General features: G+C 48.9%; 1 long non-coding RNA gene across 1 annotated transcript; it reads left to right on the forward strand.

The window, feature by feature from the left end:
* Positions 1-9,654: 9,654 nt before the first annotated feature.
* On the forward strand, positions 9,655-16,533 carry LOC140693181 (uncharacterized). Its single transcript, XR_012068894.1, has 4 exons — positions 9,655-9,831; positions 11,216-11,452; positions 14,544-14,673; positions 16,270-16,533. It is a non-coding gene; the product is annotated as an uncharacterized lncRNA (long non-coding RNA).
* Positions 16,534-19,128: the final 2,595 nt, after the last annotated feature.

A 19,128-nucleotide genomic window follows, 5' to 3' on the forward strand; every position in this document is an offset into this window, starting at 1 on the left:
ACTCTCTGCAATTCTGCATCCCTCCACTCCCGCATCCCCTGAACTGCCTGCGCCCTCCACAGCCCCTGCACGTCTGTCATAAGTTACTTTTGCACTGCCTACACACCTGCACCCCTGCATGTCCTACACACCACCTCTTGGGCCTTTGGCAGCTGTTAGACCAATGCACAGGGACTCATTCTTTGCCAGTATATGATGCATCAGTGGACGTCAGGGGTTGCCTGCAGGAAGGTACATGTTCCCGGTCACTAGCCTGGGCCACTTGGGTGATCTCTGTGAGGTCACCAAGGACGGGCTTAGAGATGCTGTTTTCCGGGAAGAGAGGAGTTGAAACAGGTCTTGAGGGCAGAGCTGTGCTCACCAGGCCGTCCACGCTTCATGTTTTACACAGGGCTTCGGAGAAGAGAAATGGATCCGGCCAAGTAAGACCGGCCTGCTGTGCGCCCACCTCAGTCCTGGGCTCTGAGTCAGACCGACTGGCTCCCACCCTCAGGGCCCAGTTTGGGCACCTGAATGGTCCCTTTGAGGCATCCCATCAGTTCTCAGGAAGAAGTCTGTCTGCTTCCACCCCATGGCCCTCCCTCCTACTGTGTTGGCCTCAGGAAGGTTCCTTATTTGGGGAAGAAGGCATCCCACCCCCTACCCCTCCCCTCACCGTGCTCTCACCCAGGCTGGTGCTCTCTTTGCCCATCAGAGTCTGGGAAGTCATCCCTCTTCAGTTATGTCCCTTCTGAGATGGACTTGCTTCCACTCAATTCTAGGCGAGGATGCACTACGGAATGCACTGGGTAAGAGAACCAAAATAAATAATTTCTTCTGTGAGGTTGTCTGTTTATCTACTGGGGCTGGGCTGTGTGTAGTTTGCTACAGCTATTGGTGTGAGAGGCTAAAACAGCCTGCGTGTCCTTGTTTTCATCTCCCCGCTGTCTCTGGATTTTCCCTAGACACTCCTGAGACATTTACTTCTTTTAGTTTTATTCCTGTTATTACACAGGGGCCCTACTGTCATGGAGGTAAGGTGTTGGGGGAGTGGGAAAGAGCAGGGCATCTGCAGTCCTGTGATTAGTTCTCATTGAGCCTGTGCCCTGAGCTGTGACCTCCACAAGTGTGTCTCTTTCCCCCCACCCCAATTTGGGTGACACAGAAGGGATTTCCCTTCTCCCAGGTTGGTTAGGCTCTGGCAAAATAATTTTTCATTAAAAAAACAAACAAAAAACAACTACCCCCAATGAAACAGAATGTTCTGGGTGTATTTCAATAGAGTTATTTTCTCCTTTCCAGGCAGGAAGCATGAGGAATTTTCCTCTGACCTTCATTCTGAGAACAGAACACGTTCTTGGAGGTAAAATGCATGGAAAAGAGCAGGGGGCCCATCTGACTGGCCCCCTGGAGTTGTCACACTCAGATTTCCCCACGCTGAACCTCCCGCTGGCCTCAGGGACCTGTTAAATCTGCCTGCCCCTGAGGTTCTTACAAAAGACGGTTCTGCCCTGGGAGCTGTGACTTTCTAAGCCTGCCCGGCTGCCTCTCTGGGTTGGGAGCAGCTTTCCCCCTCAGTTTTCTTATGGATCTAAGAAGAGCAGTGGGTTTTCAGCTCCCTCAGCTCTGGTATTTTAAGGACAGAAGGAGCCACTTCTGAGCTCCTCACAAGCTGGACTAGAGTCTGCAAGCCTCCCCTCCTCTGCCTCCATGCAGACAATCAGTGGCTGTGGTTCTAGCCCAATTTCTGAAGATGTGGATTTAAACACACACATCCGAGCCCCCACAGGAGCACACAGTCCCATAAATCCCTACAACATCCACTGGTAACTACGGAGCTGATGAGGACATGGGTTTCGGGGCTGCAGGGGCCTGACTGCACGACTTGCTCCGTGGCCTATTAAAGTGGTTGCTCTGGGCCTTGTCCCAAGTGGCTTGCTTACTATACCTGGTACATGGGAAATATAAAATAAGTACTAGAACCTCCAATTTTTCTCCCTCTTGGGCCTTCCAACCTAAAAAGTAATAAGTGAACTCAGACGGCATAGTCACCACAATGAAGTCAGACCACCCTGGCTCCCCTGAGTGACCGGCACTGACTTGCACCTTAACTCGGAACAGTAGGGGAACTGCCTTCCTCTAACTGGGCCTCTCCCCACACCAGGCACGCCCTTAGCTGAGACGGGGCCAACTCCCCTACTGAGCTGTGTGCTGGTGGCTTCAGTGTGACCTGGCCCTGCCAGGACACGAACCTGCATTGAGGTGGAGGGTCAGGAGGAGGGGGGTCCCTGTTGGGGCAGCAGGGGGCCCGGTGACACCCTGCCCAGCCTGGTGCCTAGGGCTCCCCAACATCTCCTACGGCCCCCGGGTCGGCTCTGGTCTGGGCAACTCCATGCAACCTCCCAGTATCTTTTCATTAAGTCCCTTTTTGTTTTTATCAGACAGAGGTTGCTTCTGTTGCTTGTTAAGTGAAACAGTGCATCAGGAAACCAGACTATTTCTAAGATCAGTAAAATACCAACTTCGGTCAGCTCGCCGGGCAGACCGTGCAGCACAAATTCCCGCACAGGGCTGTACAAATGCCTTACGTGAAGGGTCCTCATCATCTGTCTTCAGAGATACAGAAGTTGGTGATACAGGTAAAACCTCATGGAGGGATTGAGGAATCCAAAGCTGGTTGGTTTCAGAGACTAACGAGTCGGACCAGACCCCTGAGCTGTGGTCAGAAGCCTGACTCAATGTCACGCAGACTCAGCGTGCTAAGCGTCCGGTGGGGCTGGTGCTGTTCCCTTCACAAGCTCTCGTTGGGGAGTCACTGCAGCCCCTTACCCTCAGCAGGGAATCCAGCCCTCTTAGCCCCCACCCTGAGTGTTCCATGACACAAATCTCAGGAATGTTTAATTTTCATCTTTGTTTAGGAGGATGAAGGTGGGGCAAGTGGAGACATAAATTCACACTTAGTGACACCAAGTCACAGCCAGTACCTCCTCCTCGGAGAGCTATGTGCTCCCACAGTGGTGGCTGGGTGGCTGGGCAGAGCCCCTGCACTGGTCAAAGAGGGACTCTCTCCTCTGGCTGCAACTGATTGGTTGGACAACTTATCCAGATGGGACAGAGCATCTTTCCCGGGAATTTGGAACTGACACACAGAAATTAATTTCACTCATCTGGGGATTGGGAGGAGGGTGGGAATCAAATGAAACCAGAGCAGGAGAGAAAGTTACAAGTGAAAGAGAGAGAGACAGAGAGACTGAGCATGTGAGAGCAAATAGTGGGAAGGAAGGAAAACAATCCGGACAGAGGAATTCTAGCTCCTGGTTGTCTAGTGTGTCCCAGCCCATCAACGAACCTGCGGGATGGTTAACATCATTCCAGTTTTGCAGATTAGGAAACACATTAGGTGCCACTGACCCCTCACTTCCCACTGCCTGAAGGCACCATGATCCTCACAGGGACCCTGCTGTGCTGACAGCCCAGCACCCTGATCAAAGGGCCCCGGCAGGAGTGGGAACCCCTCTGAGTGTGGAGAGTTCCCTACACCGAGATGCCATGCATCAGCAGGTTCCCGCTCACCCCAGGCTAACATCACCCCAGCTGTGCCGTCTCCCGACCCGCTTCCCTCCCTGCCAGGCACCCCCATCCTTACCACCGAGTGTACTGCAGGAATTCACGCACAGGGATGCCCAAAGCAACACGAGCCCACCGGCTGTACAAACAGCACACTCCCAGCCCCACCAGGGCTCGATGGGGATAGTAGGTGTCCTCAACTTTCATGTATCTAAGGCAAACTGTTTCTTCAGCTGAAGGCTATAGAGAAAAATAAAAGGTCCAAAACATCATTCAGTGAGGAATTCCTCCAAGGACCTGACTCTAGGGTCTATAACCAGTTGTGCTGGTCGCTCCTACCCCCGGACTTTGGGTGAGGTGGATTAATGATCAGCACAATCGCCGGTAGCCCAGCTCCTGGCCTTGGCTGCCCAGAGGGGGCTGGGGGAATGGGTAAGGCCAGGGCACTCAGGAAGATCACAGAGGACCTTACCTCTACCCTCCGCACTTGTAAACCCCCAAATCTCAAGGCATCGGACAGAGTGCAGCCAACACAATAATGAGATGCTCCCATCTCTTCACTCACTCCTGTCGGTTCACTTATGTGCTGAGCATCCACTGGGTCACAGGACATGACACACAGGATGTCCGATGGAACAGGCTTGGTAATTCCCCCTGGATCCTGTTCAATCTGATGGAAGAATGATCACTCATAAATGGTTTATCAAAAGAATACATAGACAGAAGACAAACTACAGAGTGAATCAAATTTTAAAATATAAATGAAGATCCCCCAGTCTCCCCGCCTAAGGTTAACAGCATAAAGAAAATAGACCTTGCCTTTGATCACCAAGGAAGTGGTCACCCCCTCTCAGGGGGAAAGGAGAGTTATTCTTTGAGCAGGATACAGAAGTGCTCCATCAGATTGGACCAGGACCTCTGCATTCATTCAGCAAATCTGTGTAAGCTCCTACTACATATGGGAATCTAGTAACTAAACCCGTTCCCAAGGCTCTTGGGCTTTATTATTCAACAAAATAGACACGACTCCCCATCACTGGGGGCTCAGAGTTTTAGCAGAGGAAACAGGCAGCATGTTGGGGGTAGCAAGAGCTTGGGGAAAAATACGAGTGATATGAGCAAACTCAGGTGATGGCGGTGGGGTGCGAGGCAGACAGGAGGGAACAAGGCAATTCTGGCAGATCTCACAGAGTAATGAACTTGAAGCAGCATAGATCAGGAGGAAGAAGGAAGAGCCGGAGCCAGAGGCCCCCAGACTGAGGGGGAGAGTGTGGGCGGAGAGGCAGAGCACGCCGTGTCCTGGAAGACTTTGGGGCGACTTTGGATCCTAATGAAATGGTGACCCTTTAAGTGAGTTTTGATGGGATGGGTGATGTCCAATTTATGCTTGTGTTTTGGTTTTTTTGGGGGGGAGGTTAATTTATTTATTTTCATGAAGGTGCTGTGGTTTGAACCCAGGATCTCATGCATGCTAAGCATGGGCTCTATCACTGAGCTACACCCACCCCCTCAATGTATGCTTTTATAGGCTCCCTCTGACTCTGTGTGGATGAGATTGTAGAAAAGCAAAGATGGAAGAAGGAGGCTATTTGGTGTCCAAGAAGTGGCTGAAGGTGGCTCCTAGGAGGGTGGGGAACAGGGAGTAGGTGGTTAATGAAGACAGAGTAGCCAGAATTTTCTAACAAGATGGATTTGCTGTGTGTGTGTGTGTGTTTAAGAGAAAGAGAGAGAAAGAACATGGTTCCAACATCTGGACCTGGAAAATGGGATGGATGTCCTCTCCATCCACAGGGGATAGGACAAGATGGGGTTGAGCAGGTGGAAAGGGGCTAGAATCAGCTCAGTTCTCCAATGTCATGGTTAAGGAGTCTATAAGATATTGCTACCAAAATTCCTAATAGGTAGAGGAGTCTGGGGTTTTTTTTCTTTCTTTTTAACTTTAAAAATATAATTTAAATGTATTAATTTTATTATGTGAATGAATTTGGAATTTTATTCATGCCAAGTTATATGTTATAATAGCCAAATGGAAAATATATCAGAAAAGGGGAGAAATGAGGGCTTTCACATAAACTGACTGTCCATAACATAGGTAAAATTTCAATAAAACCGGTCTTCAATGCAAAAACCTCATCTTGGTGCTACATAAAATTAAATGAAAAAGGACTATGTTGATGTATCATTATTTCATGTTACATAACAGCCCCAAACAAACACACTGTTTAACTATGGGGCTTGTAGAAATACTATTCACTTTATTAATATAAATAAAGAAATGCAGAAATGTTCTAAGGTAGAATGAGCATCTTAGTGGAAATAATAGAGATCTGAGCATTTCACATGATATGTATGGACTGATTCAAAATTTGGAAAAGTAATTTACTCAGTAGAACACATGTATGAATGTGAAAGCAAGATGAATGAAAGAAAAAGAATATGAGTATCAGGGAGAGAGTTCCAAATGGAAAAGGCCAATCAGGGAGTTTTGGACAAATCGAGACATTGAGGACATGTCAATTTCCAGTTCTGGTTGCTTCCACCAAAGGTATCGCAGGACCCAACTCCGGGACACATTCGCATTAAATGTTTGGAAAAAAGAGGAGACTTTGGCAAAAGACCAGCCAGTGGATCAAAAGCAGAGCGATGGGCTGGAGGCCAAGTAAAGCAGGAACACGGGGGAGGAGTGATGGAAGAGCTGGGTCAAATGCTGCCAAAGGGCCACGCATGATGAAGACTAAAAACTGACCACTATATTTAGCAACGTGGGGTCACTGATGGCCTTGACAGAGCAGTTTCCATAGAGCAAGGGATCAGGGGAACAGCCAGAGTGGGTGCAAAATGGGATGGCTCAAGAGAATATGCAGACATTGAGTTTAAACTACTCATTAAAGATTTGCTGCAAAGACATGGGGTGGCAATTGGTGGGGGCGAATTAGGGTCAAGGAGTGCTGTTTTTTCTTTTAAGAGGATGGACTTTTATATACTGATAGGAGACAACTAGCAGGAGAACAAAATAGATGAGGTAGTGACTGAGAGGATGGATGTGGGAGTGACAGCCTGGAGAAGATTGGATGGATGGCACCCATGGAGACTTTTGGATGATCTGGCTTTCGATGTCACCTGTAATAAGAGGTGGGGCAGTGAGAGTGAGGTCACAGACATCAGAAGGCGAGAGGATGTGCTGGGAGTTGCTGGTGAAAGTTCCCTTCTGTTGGCTTCAGTTTGCTTGGTCAAAGTAGAAAAGTAAACTTACCAGCTGAGGAACGAGGAGGAAGAGCTACTAGAGTCAGGAGCAGGAGTTACGAAAGAGCCTTCAGGGACAATGGGATAGTGAAAAGAGCAGGGGGAGAAGGGGGGAGTGTGCTCTCAGAAAGTTACATTTTATCTTTGAGGTCCCCAAGTATTGGATGTGTAATTGCCCTTCCTGCTGTCTACAAAATAAAAATTGAATATGGTTCAGGGAAAATGCTATTTCATTCTAAGAGGCTGCCTGTTTCTCAGGAATGGTCATCTTAAACTGTAAACATTACAAAAATGTTGAAAAGAAGAACTTGTGTACCCAATGACCCACTATTTTCTATAAATTTGGTTGCTATTTAGTTCCCCTATCAATACCACAGAACTGATACTGCCTAGGATGGAGATACATCAATGCTTATGTGGAAATTAAATCTGTAACTTTTTCTTAAACTCCATGGCTTCCTTAACATCCCATTCCCCTTGGAATTTAGGGGTGTCTGGTATAAGAAATGAGAAACAGTTTAAGAAAATCCCGGCTAAGAATTACACAGCACAACCTCAGCTCAGAAGTATACAGCAGTAAAAAATGTTTAGAAGCAAAACTCCGTAACTACTCTTAAAGAATTTTGTAAACCTGGGTCTGCCCAGATGTTTGCAAACTGGAAAGGTACTCCAATCACTTGACCGGTATGGGAACCAGAGGCTGGTCAGCCTTTTCTGTAAAACCCAGAGAGTAAATATTTTCAGTTTTGCAGATCATTTTATTGTAACCATGCAGGTCTGCAATAAGAAAATGAAGAGCACTGGGAGACAGGAAACAAATGGGCATGCCCACACCCTCCCTTACACTCAGGGCAGGTTCTCTGTGGTGGGGAGCTTTGCCACAATCACTTGTTTCTTTGTTTCCATTGGTTTCTTTGTTTCCAACTTACTGCTCAAGCTCAGAACTTCAAGTGAGACTGGTCCTTCAGCATCCATGCAGAGAGAAGGCTGAGTGGGGGTGGGGACCCCACCTGACAGAGAAGAGAGATGGCTTGTCACCATGACATGAGACAATCCACACCTTCCAGGGAGAAAGGGAACAAAGATAAGGGAGGGGAAGAGCAGTGGGACCCCTGGGTCACCTACCAGGCTTCTCTCCCTCCACGGCCACTCTGGGGGCCTGGGTGGTGTTGGAACTCAGCTACAGTGATTAGGCTGAGGGGACACAGGATAATGGACCCTCTGTCTCCACACCAGGTTCCAAGCTCAGCCCCTCTAACTCTACGCTCTATGTTTCTGGAACTCACCTGGAATAATACATGATCAGTCCAGACCCAGAGCCCAAACACGACAAGGGTCACGTGGGGTTGTAACGCCGTGCTGAGTGGTCGGGGTCTCCTTGCAAATCTGCAGAAATCCCTGTTCTGCCTCATTCCTGGGAGAAACCCCACATCTCCTCCTACTCTGTCTGCTTTACTCTTGAGGCTGTTGTCCGGGAGGGATACAGAGTCCTTGAACCTGGCCCTCCAGACGTACATAAGCAGCCTGTTCAATAAAACAAATTATGCACTTTTCCACATTTGCTAGTTTTTTGATTCCAGAAAGGCTGCGGGACTCTTTCTCACTGTCTCCTGTGCCCCCACCACTTGGTGGCCCTCTCCTCATGGAAACACGATTTCCCACAACTGCACCCTGCCTCCAAGCTTGTCAGAAAGGAGTGACCCACAAAGACACAGGTGTATGTGAGGATCCTGTCCCCCAGCAGAAAGCCTACTCTTGGAGCCACGGACAGGGTTCTGGCCTCCTGAGCCGCTCAACTCTAATTGAAAGCCTAAACTGGGGACCCCGAACATTGCTGAATGACTTTCTGAGTCACCTTGGCCAGAGGGGCCTGATTTTTCGTTCCAGGAATGGATGTAGTGCAGCCTCCATTTTCAGGGCTGACATTCATGATGGATCTAGCTTCCCCAACTGCACCCCAGGAAGGAGAGGCCCTTCCATCCCACTGGCTAGAAACCCATCCCAGGGGAGTTCTGAAGCACCGCATCGCTATCAGGTCCAGCATCCCTACAGAATGGCCCCTCCCCCTGATTGAGCCCCTTCACTGGGCCTTCCCTGCCCTGGCATGACAACACCCCAGGTGGTGCTGGGGAAGGCAGGGAGTGCAGTGACGTGTGGGGGGAGCAGAGCCCCTTGCTCTGGAGTGAGGGTTCTTGGGGAGACCACAGAGCAAGGCACACACCACCCCCACCCTATAAACCAAACTCTTAGCCCAGCCAACACAGGGGCCACTCTGCGCTCTCTCACAGTGTCTCTCCTCTGAGACTGCACCCAATCCGGCATCTGGCACCCCAGCCCTACCTCCCCTCTTATGACAGATCCCGTCTTCATGGAAACTGCCTAGCAGCGCGTATTCAAGGCCGGCAGCGGGCCTGGCGGATCTGCATTTCAGGTGCCCTAACTGGCCAGCCGTGCGTGCCTGGGCTCAGTCCTCTATCTTGCCCACCGGCAGCCTGGGTCCACGTCCGGTGCAAGGGGAGGCCCCGGAGCCCAGGCTGAGCCCCGCACACAGACAGGTGAGGGTGCCCCCGCCCCGCTGCCCCGTTGCCCATCTGCCCCGCAGCCTCGCTGCCCCTTGCCCCGCCCACTGGTGGCAGCACCGCCCCAGCCTCTGGCCGGCGCCACCTGCAGGTGAGGATGTCCGCGCGGCCCCGCCCTCCCCGGCCCCGCCCAGCTGTCCCATAAGCCTCCCCCCACCCCCGTGCTGGCCGTGCCCTGGCTCCCATTGGCTCCACAAGTTCTGCCCTCGCACATCTAGACTCGGGAGGACGCACGACGCAAGCGATAGGGGAGGGCCCTGCGGCGTTGCCATGGTTACAGGCGCCGCGCTCCGCACGGGCCACAGTGCGCTTCTGGGGAGGGGAGCGGGCTCCGGAAGTGTGTAGCTGCCAGGGACCATGGCGGTGCTTGCTGCTGGGCTTGGCGGCTTGCTTGGCCGGGCGACTAGTTCTGACCTGGTCAGTAGGCGGCCGACATCCTGTCTGGGGCGGCGTCCCACAGAAGGTAAATGTACGTCCGCGCCGTCGGCGGGGCCGGTGGACATCAACCGTGGTGGGATCGGGGTTGGGGTGGTGGCGGGGGAGGTCTATGGTGCCGGGGAGCGTTTTGGGGCGGGGCGGGGCAGGGCTTGGGCACAGCCTCAAGCTTTCCTCCCCCTCAGGCCCTGGGGCTGGGGCCGCGAGTCTGGGTCTCCCTTAGTGGCCTCGGCCTCTCAGAACCCCCCGGGAAGGGCAGGCAGAGAACCCATCTTAGATGAAGCGGGGCCTTACCCGGGTTTTGAAGAGCCCCAGAATCAGATGTTGGAATGGTGTGATTTATCAGCCTTGTTTATCTGCAGGGAAATTTCAGTTCATTCCAGATGTTGGTTCCTTCAGTCAACCTCAGGAATAAGACACAAGGGTCAGTGCCGATAAGCAGTTATCTAGGGCTTAACTCAAAATAAACTATGCGGGGTGTAGGGATGGTAGATAGGACCCTCTCTCTTGAAGTTAGCAGTCTTATGGGATTAGAGGCTCTGGATGAGGATTACATCCTCATCTGCAGAAATGGAGGCTGTGAGAAACACACAGAGAAGGGAGGGGTGTGGTGGCGGTAACTCATTACAGAATCTAGGACCCTTGCCTGGCTCTAGTGTAGAAGAGTCTCACCTAGGATAAGGCAGCAGTTATCAAAGTGTATCCAAGGCCCCTGAGGTGCAGGACCATTTTCATAGAAACGCCGGGATGTCACCTGCCTTTTGCACACTCTTGCTCTCCCGTGTCCCTGTGGGGTTTTCCAGGGAAAACTTGGCCTGTGATATCAAAAAACAGGGAATGCAGAGGCAGATGGGAGAATTCAGCTCTCACCAGTCCAAAAGAGATTTGCAGAAATTAAAATCACTGCTATTCTTCTCACTAATGATTTTTGTTTTGAAAAATAGAATTATATTTTGTTTAAGAGTATTAATGGTAACATACAGCAGAGTGTTAATATTTTTAAGTGAATTCATGCACTTTTTCTAACTTCTTATTCAACTTCTAACACAGGAAATATTGATAGATTTAACTCACATAAATAGCAGTCTTTTGGGGTTCTCAGTAATTGTTAAGAGTGTATAGGGTTCTGTAGAACAAGAAGTATGAGAGCCCCTGGAGAACGAGTGCTCAGGTGCTTAGTGGTGTCAGACGGACGCCAAGATGTCTTCCGCAACTGCTCCCGGACTTGAAGTAATTGGCCACATGGAAATGGGCGGGCAGTGCCTCCACTTTACAAACCAGAAGCTGCTGAATGTGTCTGGAGTCTAGGCCATGGGCTGTGCAGGGATTCCCATTTTATCTGTTGTATCTAAGCCGGGATTCCTGTGAAAAGGCCTGGCCCTGAAGACCTGCTCTCCTTTGCTCCCTGCCAGGTACCTTCTGTGTGACTTCAACCTTCCAGAGGGCTTCAGCCTCCGTACGAACATCTGCATCCTCATTGCCTTCCTCCTGAAGGCCCTGCTGATGATGGAGGAGCCGGTACTGGGGCCACCTCTACCACTGGCAGAGCCCCGACATCAACCAGGTCTGGATTCCCTGGTCCGACTCCTTTGACCTCCCAAGTCTCAACAGAAACATCCCTGACATTGAGTACGAGCAGTTCATTGCAGGTGAGGCGGTGATCATTTAACTGGGGCCAGGTGGTCGTTGTTCTGGTTCCGATCTGAACATCGGGCCATCTTACTTTGGTCTTGTCAGTCTGCTTAGGGGCCTTGCTCATATTTCCCACACTGCAGGTGAATTTGGTTTTTCCATAGATTTTTCGGGAAATCAATTTGAAGTGTATGAGCTCTATGTCCCCTCACCTCTGAAAACCCTGGCCTCCTGGTGAGATGGAGCGGTGACAAGGAGGCCACTGCCACAGACCTTGTCCCAGAAGGACTCGCTCCCTCTGCACTCAGGGCTTTTCTTACCTGTAGGAAAACACGATGTTTGTGTAGCATGGGCCACGTGCTGGAGAAGGTATGTAACTGCCCATCCAGTATAATTTGGTCCTGCTCAAGCTACACATTTTAAGTTTTGTAAGAGGGAAGACTTCAAGATGTTCTTTGAATAAAGATATTTAGAGCTTATCAATTTTTTAAAATTGAAATGTGGTTGATTTACAATGTTTTGTTAGTTTCAGGTATACAGCATAGTGATTCAGTTGTACATATACATAGTCTTTTCTTTTTCAGGTTCTTTTCCATTATAGGTTACAAGAACTGAATATTGTTCCCTGTGTTCTACAGTGAATCCTTGTCGTTTGTCTGTTTTACATATACTAATTTGTATCTGTTAATCCCAAACTCCTGTTTGCTTTATAAGTCTGTGAGTCTGTTTTTGTTTTATAAATAAGTTTATTTGTATCATTTTCTTTAAATTCCACATATAAATGATATCATATGATACTTGTCTTTGTCTGACTTATTTCACTTAGTGAGATAATCTCCAGTTCCCTCCAAGTTGCTGTAAATGGCCTTATTTCCTTCTTTGTTATGACTGAGTAATATTCTGTTATATCTAAATACCACATCTTTATCCAGTCATCTGTCAGTGGACGTTTAGGTTGCTTCTATGTCTTGGCCATTTTAAACAGTGCTCCTGTGAACATTGAGGTGCAGGTATCTTTTGGAATTAAGGTCCCCTCTGTATATATGCCCAGGGGTGGGATTGCTGGATTAGGTGATAAGTTTTTTGTTTTGGTTTTTTTTTGTCTTTTGAGGAATCTCCATACTGTTTTCCACAGTGGCTGCACCAAACTACATTCCCACCAACAATGTAGGAGGGTTTCCTTTTCCCACACCTCTCCAGCATTTATGGTTTGTGGACTTTTGAATGATGGCCATTTTGACTGGTGTGAGATGATAACATTGTAGTTTTGAGCTGCATTTCTCTGATAATTGAGCAATATTGAGCATTTTTTTATATGTCTATTGGCCATTTGTGTGTCTTCATTGGAGAATTGCTTGTTTAGTTGTTCTGCCCATTTTTGGATTTGGTTGTTTATTTATTTCTTATTTAGTTGTATGAACTATTTATATAGTCTAGAAATTAAGCCATGATCAGTCTCATCTTTTGCAAATAGTTTCTCCCATTCCGTAGGTTGTCGTTTTGTTTTACTTATGGTTTCTATTGCTGTGCAGAAGTTTATAAGTTTAATTAGGTCTCATTTATTTATTTTGCCTTTTATTTCTGTTGCTTGGGTTGCTTAGATTGCCCTAGGAAAACATTGCTGAGATGTGTGTCAAATAATGTTTTGCCTATGTTTCCTTGTGAGAAGTTTATAGTGTCTTGTCTAATATTTAAGTCTTTAAGCCATTTTGATTTTGTTTCTTTTTGGTTTTTTTGTGAATTTATTGTATGCTTTTGATTTGTGGTTACCTTATTCTTCAAATATATCAACCCATTACTATATCTATTTCCTTTAGACTGATAATCACGTAGGCTCCAACACATCCTAAGAATAACAAAGAAAAAAAAGAAAGAAAAAAATCTATATTTTCTTGCTCCCCTCTTCCATTCCCACCTTTTTTTATTTTGATGTCCTTTTTCATTTTTACATCTTTATGTTTATTCTCTTGTAACTCGTTATTGCATTTCCAACTATGGTTGTCCTGTTTCTATAGCATCCTGCTTCCTTTCTATTTAGAATAGAAACTTTTAATGTCTCTGTTAGGTTCAATATTACTGAATTATCTCCCCTCCCCCTCTCCCCTCCCCCACAGGCCTCTGAATACTCAGTCCAGGAAAGCTAAACCATTCTAGCCTTCATCGGTTCTGGGAAAGCAATCTTCAGAGTGGGAAAAAACATTGAAAAATAATATTCTGTGAGTTGCTTTCTACCCTTGCCCAGAGATGAGAAACATCTGAAGGTGGAGGGAAAAAGTTGGAGGTGGGGAACACAAAGTCTTTTCTCCTTTTGCTACTGAAGAAATGATTGCTTTTTTAATTAGTGATGATGCCCTTTAAATTGGTGAGATCGAGATTCCACAGCTTCAGCGCCTGTGAATAACCAGCTGGGAGAAAGCTCTCCAGGGCCCCTGCAGTGGGAAAGGCAGCCCCTCTGAGCACCTGTTATTCTGTATTCTTCCTGCCTCCACACGGTTTCGCTAGGCACCGTGCAGGACAATGCAGTAACCCAAGGTGGAGGACAGGGAGACCCCTGCTGTGTGTCGAGCCACAGGAGTCCACACTTGAAGGACAAAATGTAGAGTAGTCGGGCAGTCATAGGAACAGATGATGGTTGAGACCCAGGATAGTGTCCTGGAGTCCAACAGCCAAGGTTGGTGGGGCAGATGGGGCCCTGGAGCATGGACAGTCCTTGAGGGATCTGAAGCAAAGATAGGAACCAAGAGACTGGATTCGTGTGGGGGTACGGCTCCCCTTGGAGGCTGCGGGGCAGCTCAGTGAGCCCAGGGGGAGTGGGCACTTCCCCAAAGCTGGGTTGACAGGTCACAACCAACTCACTGGGGACCGAGAGGCACTGAGTCATTTTTAACTTTTTGTCCCTCTTCCTGGAAAAGGAACTGCTGCCTGTTAAGTAGCCTGTGTCGAAAGTAAGAATAAAAGACATGAAGCAAGATTGCCTCAAAAGTCATCCATTGTGTAGTTGTTAATAAGGGTCAAATGCAAACTTGAATAGATGAAATGAATCATTCATCAGAGGATTTTAAAACCCTTTAAAATAAAAATTCTTTCTGCCTTTGTTCTTCATTACAGGGTTCACTTGGTGATAATAGTAGTAACCAAAGCAACATCAAACCCTTACAGAACTCTGTCCTGCTGTTCCAGGAATGCTGTGTTCACGACAATCCAATGAGTAGGCACCACTATGAGTTCCACTTTAAAGGTAAGGACATTCATTAATCACACGGCTAATAAATGGCAGAGCTGGGACTTGAACCCAAGCTGTCAAGCCCCAGAGCCCCCTCTCAGCCCCTTCACTGCAGCTCATCACTTGGCATGCCCGACACAGGCCAGCATTTAAGAGCAGCGTTAACTTGGCCAAGGCTGCTTCAACACTTGGTCTCTGTTTCCTCATCTGTAGAATGGGGGTGTGGGCAGTGAACTCTGTGAGCTCAGTGGTCACTTCCTCCAGCTCTGTTATTATTCTGCTTTGAGTTAGTTCGGTAAGTATCCGAGCCCCTACATGGCCCACACATGGGCTGGCCCTTTGCTAGGCCATGGGTTACGGAGAAAAGTAAGATCAGCCTGCTTCTCCGAGGAGCCGGTGTCCCTCCACGGGAAGCAGTTGCGAGGCCCAGGCTCCCTCGCCGGCAGTCAGTGGCTGGGCAGGAAAGTCTGATAAGAGAAGATGGAGGCAGAGCCCCTCCGGGAACAGTTGTGGCCACACAGCTCTCAGTAGCGAGAGCCTCTGTGAAGGCTGCTGAGAGGGGAGTCCTCATGAGGCCAGTAGACCCCCAAACTAAGCCCTCAGGACAAAGATCCAGCCAACCCTTCAGTGTCACCATAGAGCCAGTCCATCCTCATCACTGTGACTCTGTGCTCCATTGTCCTGGGTCCTCTCTTCCCCCTACACCCAGAAGACTTTCCTCCCTCTCTTCTCTGAGTGTCCCCTCACTTCACCCGTGGTCCCTGCTTCCTGGGTAACCATCTCTGGAGTTGACACTTTGCCCCCTCACACACCCCCGTTTGATCAGGAGCCTCGGTTGACCTCCTTGTGCTCACTTTCCACCTTCAGATCATTGCTCCTCCTCTCTTGGGAGCTACTGTAAATCCCAGATCCTTTCCTAGAAGTGCCTGCCACCCTAGCCTCCCTGCTCATCTGCCTCAGTAAGGAGAACCTGGACCACCAGCTCTGTATTGCCTCACCTCCTACCATCAAAACATCAAAGTTGATTCTCCCTCCACCACCCAGTATGATCATTTTAGGGTCTTCTTCTCCTCAGCCTGAGCCAGCCACCCCCCATTCACCCTATCCCCAGGTTCATACCCGGGCTTGTCTCCTTCCAGGGTCAAGCCTCTCTCCTTGAAGTGCCCACCACTAGCCATCCGGCTGCTTCTCCACCAGCCTCCCTGGCCCTCTTTCACCCTCACTGGGGCGTCAAGCACTGACTCCTCTGCTTTCCTGCCTGTCCACGTTCCTCTTACTTCCACTTCCCCAACTTCCAGCTCTGCATCCACAGTCAGCACTCTCTTTATGACAAACAAAACTCCCTTGACCCTTGATCTTTTCAGTTCCTCACCAGGATGACTTCCATCTCGGTTCACCCAGCTCTATTTGTTCTGAGCCTGCAGGCAGCAGGCTCTCCCAGCACAGATTTCTAAGACTACAAATCAATGCCCACCATGTTGCCACTGCCAGGCAATCCTCCAGGATTTCTCTAGTGAGCACATTTCCCCGCTTATCACTCAGTCGTGTCAACATTCTCTGCTCTCTGCACACCTCTAAGCTTCCCTCTGTCTCTTCCCTGACTCCCAGCAGATGGCCTTGCCTCCTGCTTCAGAGAGAATGACATATTACTGGAAAGGAACTCGCTCACCTGCAGCAAATCTGCTCACCTCACCTTTTATCTGTCTCTCTCCCACCTGGACTCTAGCTGTAGTTGTTCTTAATTTAGTGAGTTTAGTTGACATATATATACCCAGTTAAAAGCATAGCACACTATAGGCTACCTTCTACGGCTTACTTTTTAAATTTTACATAGAGTGTGTGATTCATCCATTTCGTTGCATGTACCTGCAGTTCATTTGTTTTAACTGATCTTAAATATTGTGTGTGTGAAAATAACACAAGAGAATGGTAAGCCAGGATTCAGGATGCTGGTTACTTCCTGTGAGAGGAGGCCAAGAGCAGGATAGGGAAAGAGGACACAGTATGTAACTGTCAATATTCCTGTTACGATGCTGGGTGATAAGTTCATAGCTGTATCTTATAATACTAATTTTAATACATAAATACCTCTGACAGTCACCTACGTTGAGAATGTTTCATGAACCAAGACATACAATGGATAATATTACATCATTATTGTTATGTAATCTTGTTATATTATACATTAATCATAATCTTACATTATTTGTTATGGGTTATATGTTATATAGGTGCATGAATTATATATTATGTATATAAACACCTACATATGTATTATATACTATCTGCTAATAAATAAACAGAACATAATATGCTAGTATATCTTCTATTATGTATAATTTAATAAATAATATCATACTATATCCTGTTATATGACATGGCACATAATCGTTAATAAAATAAGAAATCTGTCAATATATATTGGTAATTAATAAATTTTTTTTAAAAAGCCCACAGCTTTTAACGCCAACACCACTCCTGCTGTCACTATCTTTCCTCTTCCCTTTCATGGTCGTGGTCCTCACGGTGCTATCCGTTCCCCCTTTCATCTCCTTATCCTGAACCTTCCTCCTCCTCCCTTTGCATGCTGGCTTCTGCCCCGTGGTCCCTCTAGTCACCAGTGGCCTCTGGGGCACTGATTTGCGGGCACGGTCTCAGGCCCCAGCTCACCTGGGTGTTCGCCGCCTCTGCTACCGCTGGTGGGGGCGGGGCAGGGGGCAAAGTGCACCTCTTGTCCTGGAAGAGAACACAGCACAGACTCAGTGACCAGCAGCAGATGTGGCCGGGACCTGCAGGACTTGGGGGAGAGCCAGACTGTCTGCATCCAGACCGGGGGCACTTGGAGTGTGAAGAAACCCAGTTCTCACTGCCCCTGAAGTGAGGAAAACACCCTCAGATGAGTTAAAGTGCTTATGACATAGGTCTGTTGGCTGGAAAGGACAAACGGGCCCCTAAGGGGAGGTTAGGTGATGTTCCAGGCCCCACGAAAGCCCTAAGGGCTGGCTGGGAAGCAGGCTGGACGCTCCACTGGACCCAGTGTACCCTCGGGGGTGGGGCCTTCCGGAACAAGCAGAAAGCCCTCGGTCTCTGGGGGGAATTGGGCAGTGTGGGAGCATCCCTGCAGCGAGTCAAGTGAATTCAGGGCCTGTGGGATCCGTTTGTATGGCCACATCGAGCCTCAGCAGAAGCCACAGCAGGTGTGGATTCCTGTCTCTCCAGCTGTCATCTTCGTGTCTGAGTGCCAGGCTTCAGACCCGATCCCCTGGGGCGCAAGGACAGTTATAGACAGAGGCGGCTCGGGGAGGCCCCAAGAGGGTGGTACTGGCCTTCCTGCCGACACGATTACATGAAGATCAAACAATCCATCGATGGGAAGAAAATAAGAACCATGATCACATCTGGACCCCAAGCTTAGATGTGGTATTTGGGTGACATTTATTGACAATCCAGTGAGGTTCTGGCCAGGGCAGCAAGCCAGGAGTGACACTGAGGAGCATCATTGTGCAGAGGCTGGACTGGGTGTCTGCAGGCTCCTCCCAGGAGAAGCCTCAGTGTTTGGGAGGTGGCTAACATGCCTCCTTCGTGTTACCAGCAAGTGGTGCCACCTGCAGAAAATCAGCTGTAATCCTGGGATGGATCAGCCCTGAGTGATGTGATAAAGGCTCCTACAAGAGGGGGCGCCTGATGGACAGTGAACCAACCAACAGGCTGATGAGATTCCCAGCTGTGTTTATCGTGCTTTCGTAGCCAAGAGTGAGGAGAGAGTTGAATGGCTCACCATGAATATTTTAACAACTTGAGAGGGTTCCATGTCTCACTGCATTTAAGTGTCACCTGGAGGAATTCAGGCAGTGTTTAGACCCAGGGGAGGCTAACGGCCTCTTGGTTCCTCATCAACCTGGCAAGCCCACCAGCCCTCTATGGCCAGACCTTGTCAAGTCCCTTCCCTTGTTAGAACAAAACATTTCCCACGCACGCCTGTGGTAAGCTTTTGTTTTTTTTTTTAATTAATGGGAATGAAGATACTTTACAGCCTCCTCAGAACTTTCCTTAGGGCTTCTCGCCTTAGACCACGGCAAGGGGGCCCGCTGCCCTCAGTCCTGCACTGCAGACGGTCCCCCTGGCCCTGACACTTCCTCTGGCCACGCCCTCCATTGGGTGGAGTCAGCAGGGCCAAGGGGACATGGCCATTGCCTCCTTCCCGTGCTCTAGAAACCCAGGACCACGAATGCCCTGCCTCAGCAGCCCCAATCCATTTCTAGTGCCTGCACCGGCTCTCCCCAGAATTCAGATTCCCAGGACTCACAGAGAGGCCAAAGGGCAGCTGTTTGCATGGAGGTTATAGGCAGAGCCGGAAGTGAATTCTGAGTGTCCCCATGTGCACATCCAAGTCCCCTTATGGCAAGGGATGGACCCAGCATTGGGAAGAAAAGAGTCAGACTAGTGATCAGAGTCTTGGAATCAGCTCTC

Source organism: Vicugna pacos, unplaced genomic scaffold, assembly GCF_048564905.1.
Source record: "Vicugna pacos unplaced genomic scaffold, VicPac4 scaffold_19, whole genome shotgun sequence".
Classification (NCBI taxonomy): Eukaryota; Metazoa; Chordata; class Mammalia; order Artiodactyla; family Camelidae; genus Vicugna; species Vicugna pacos.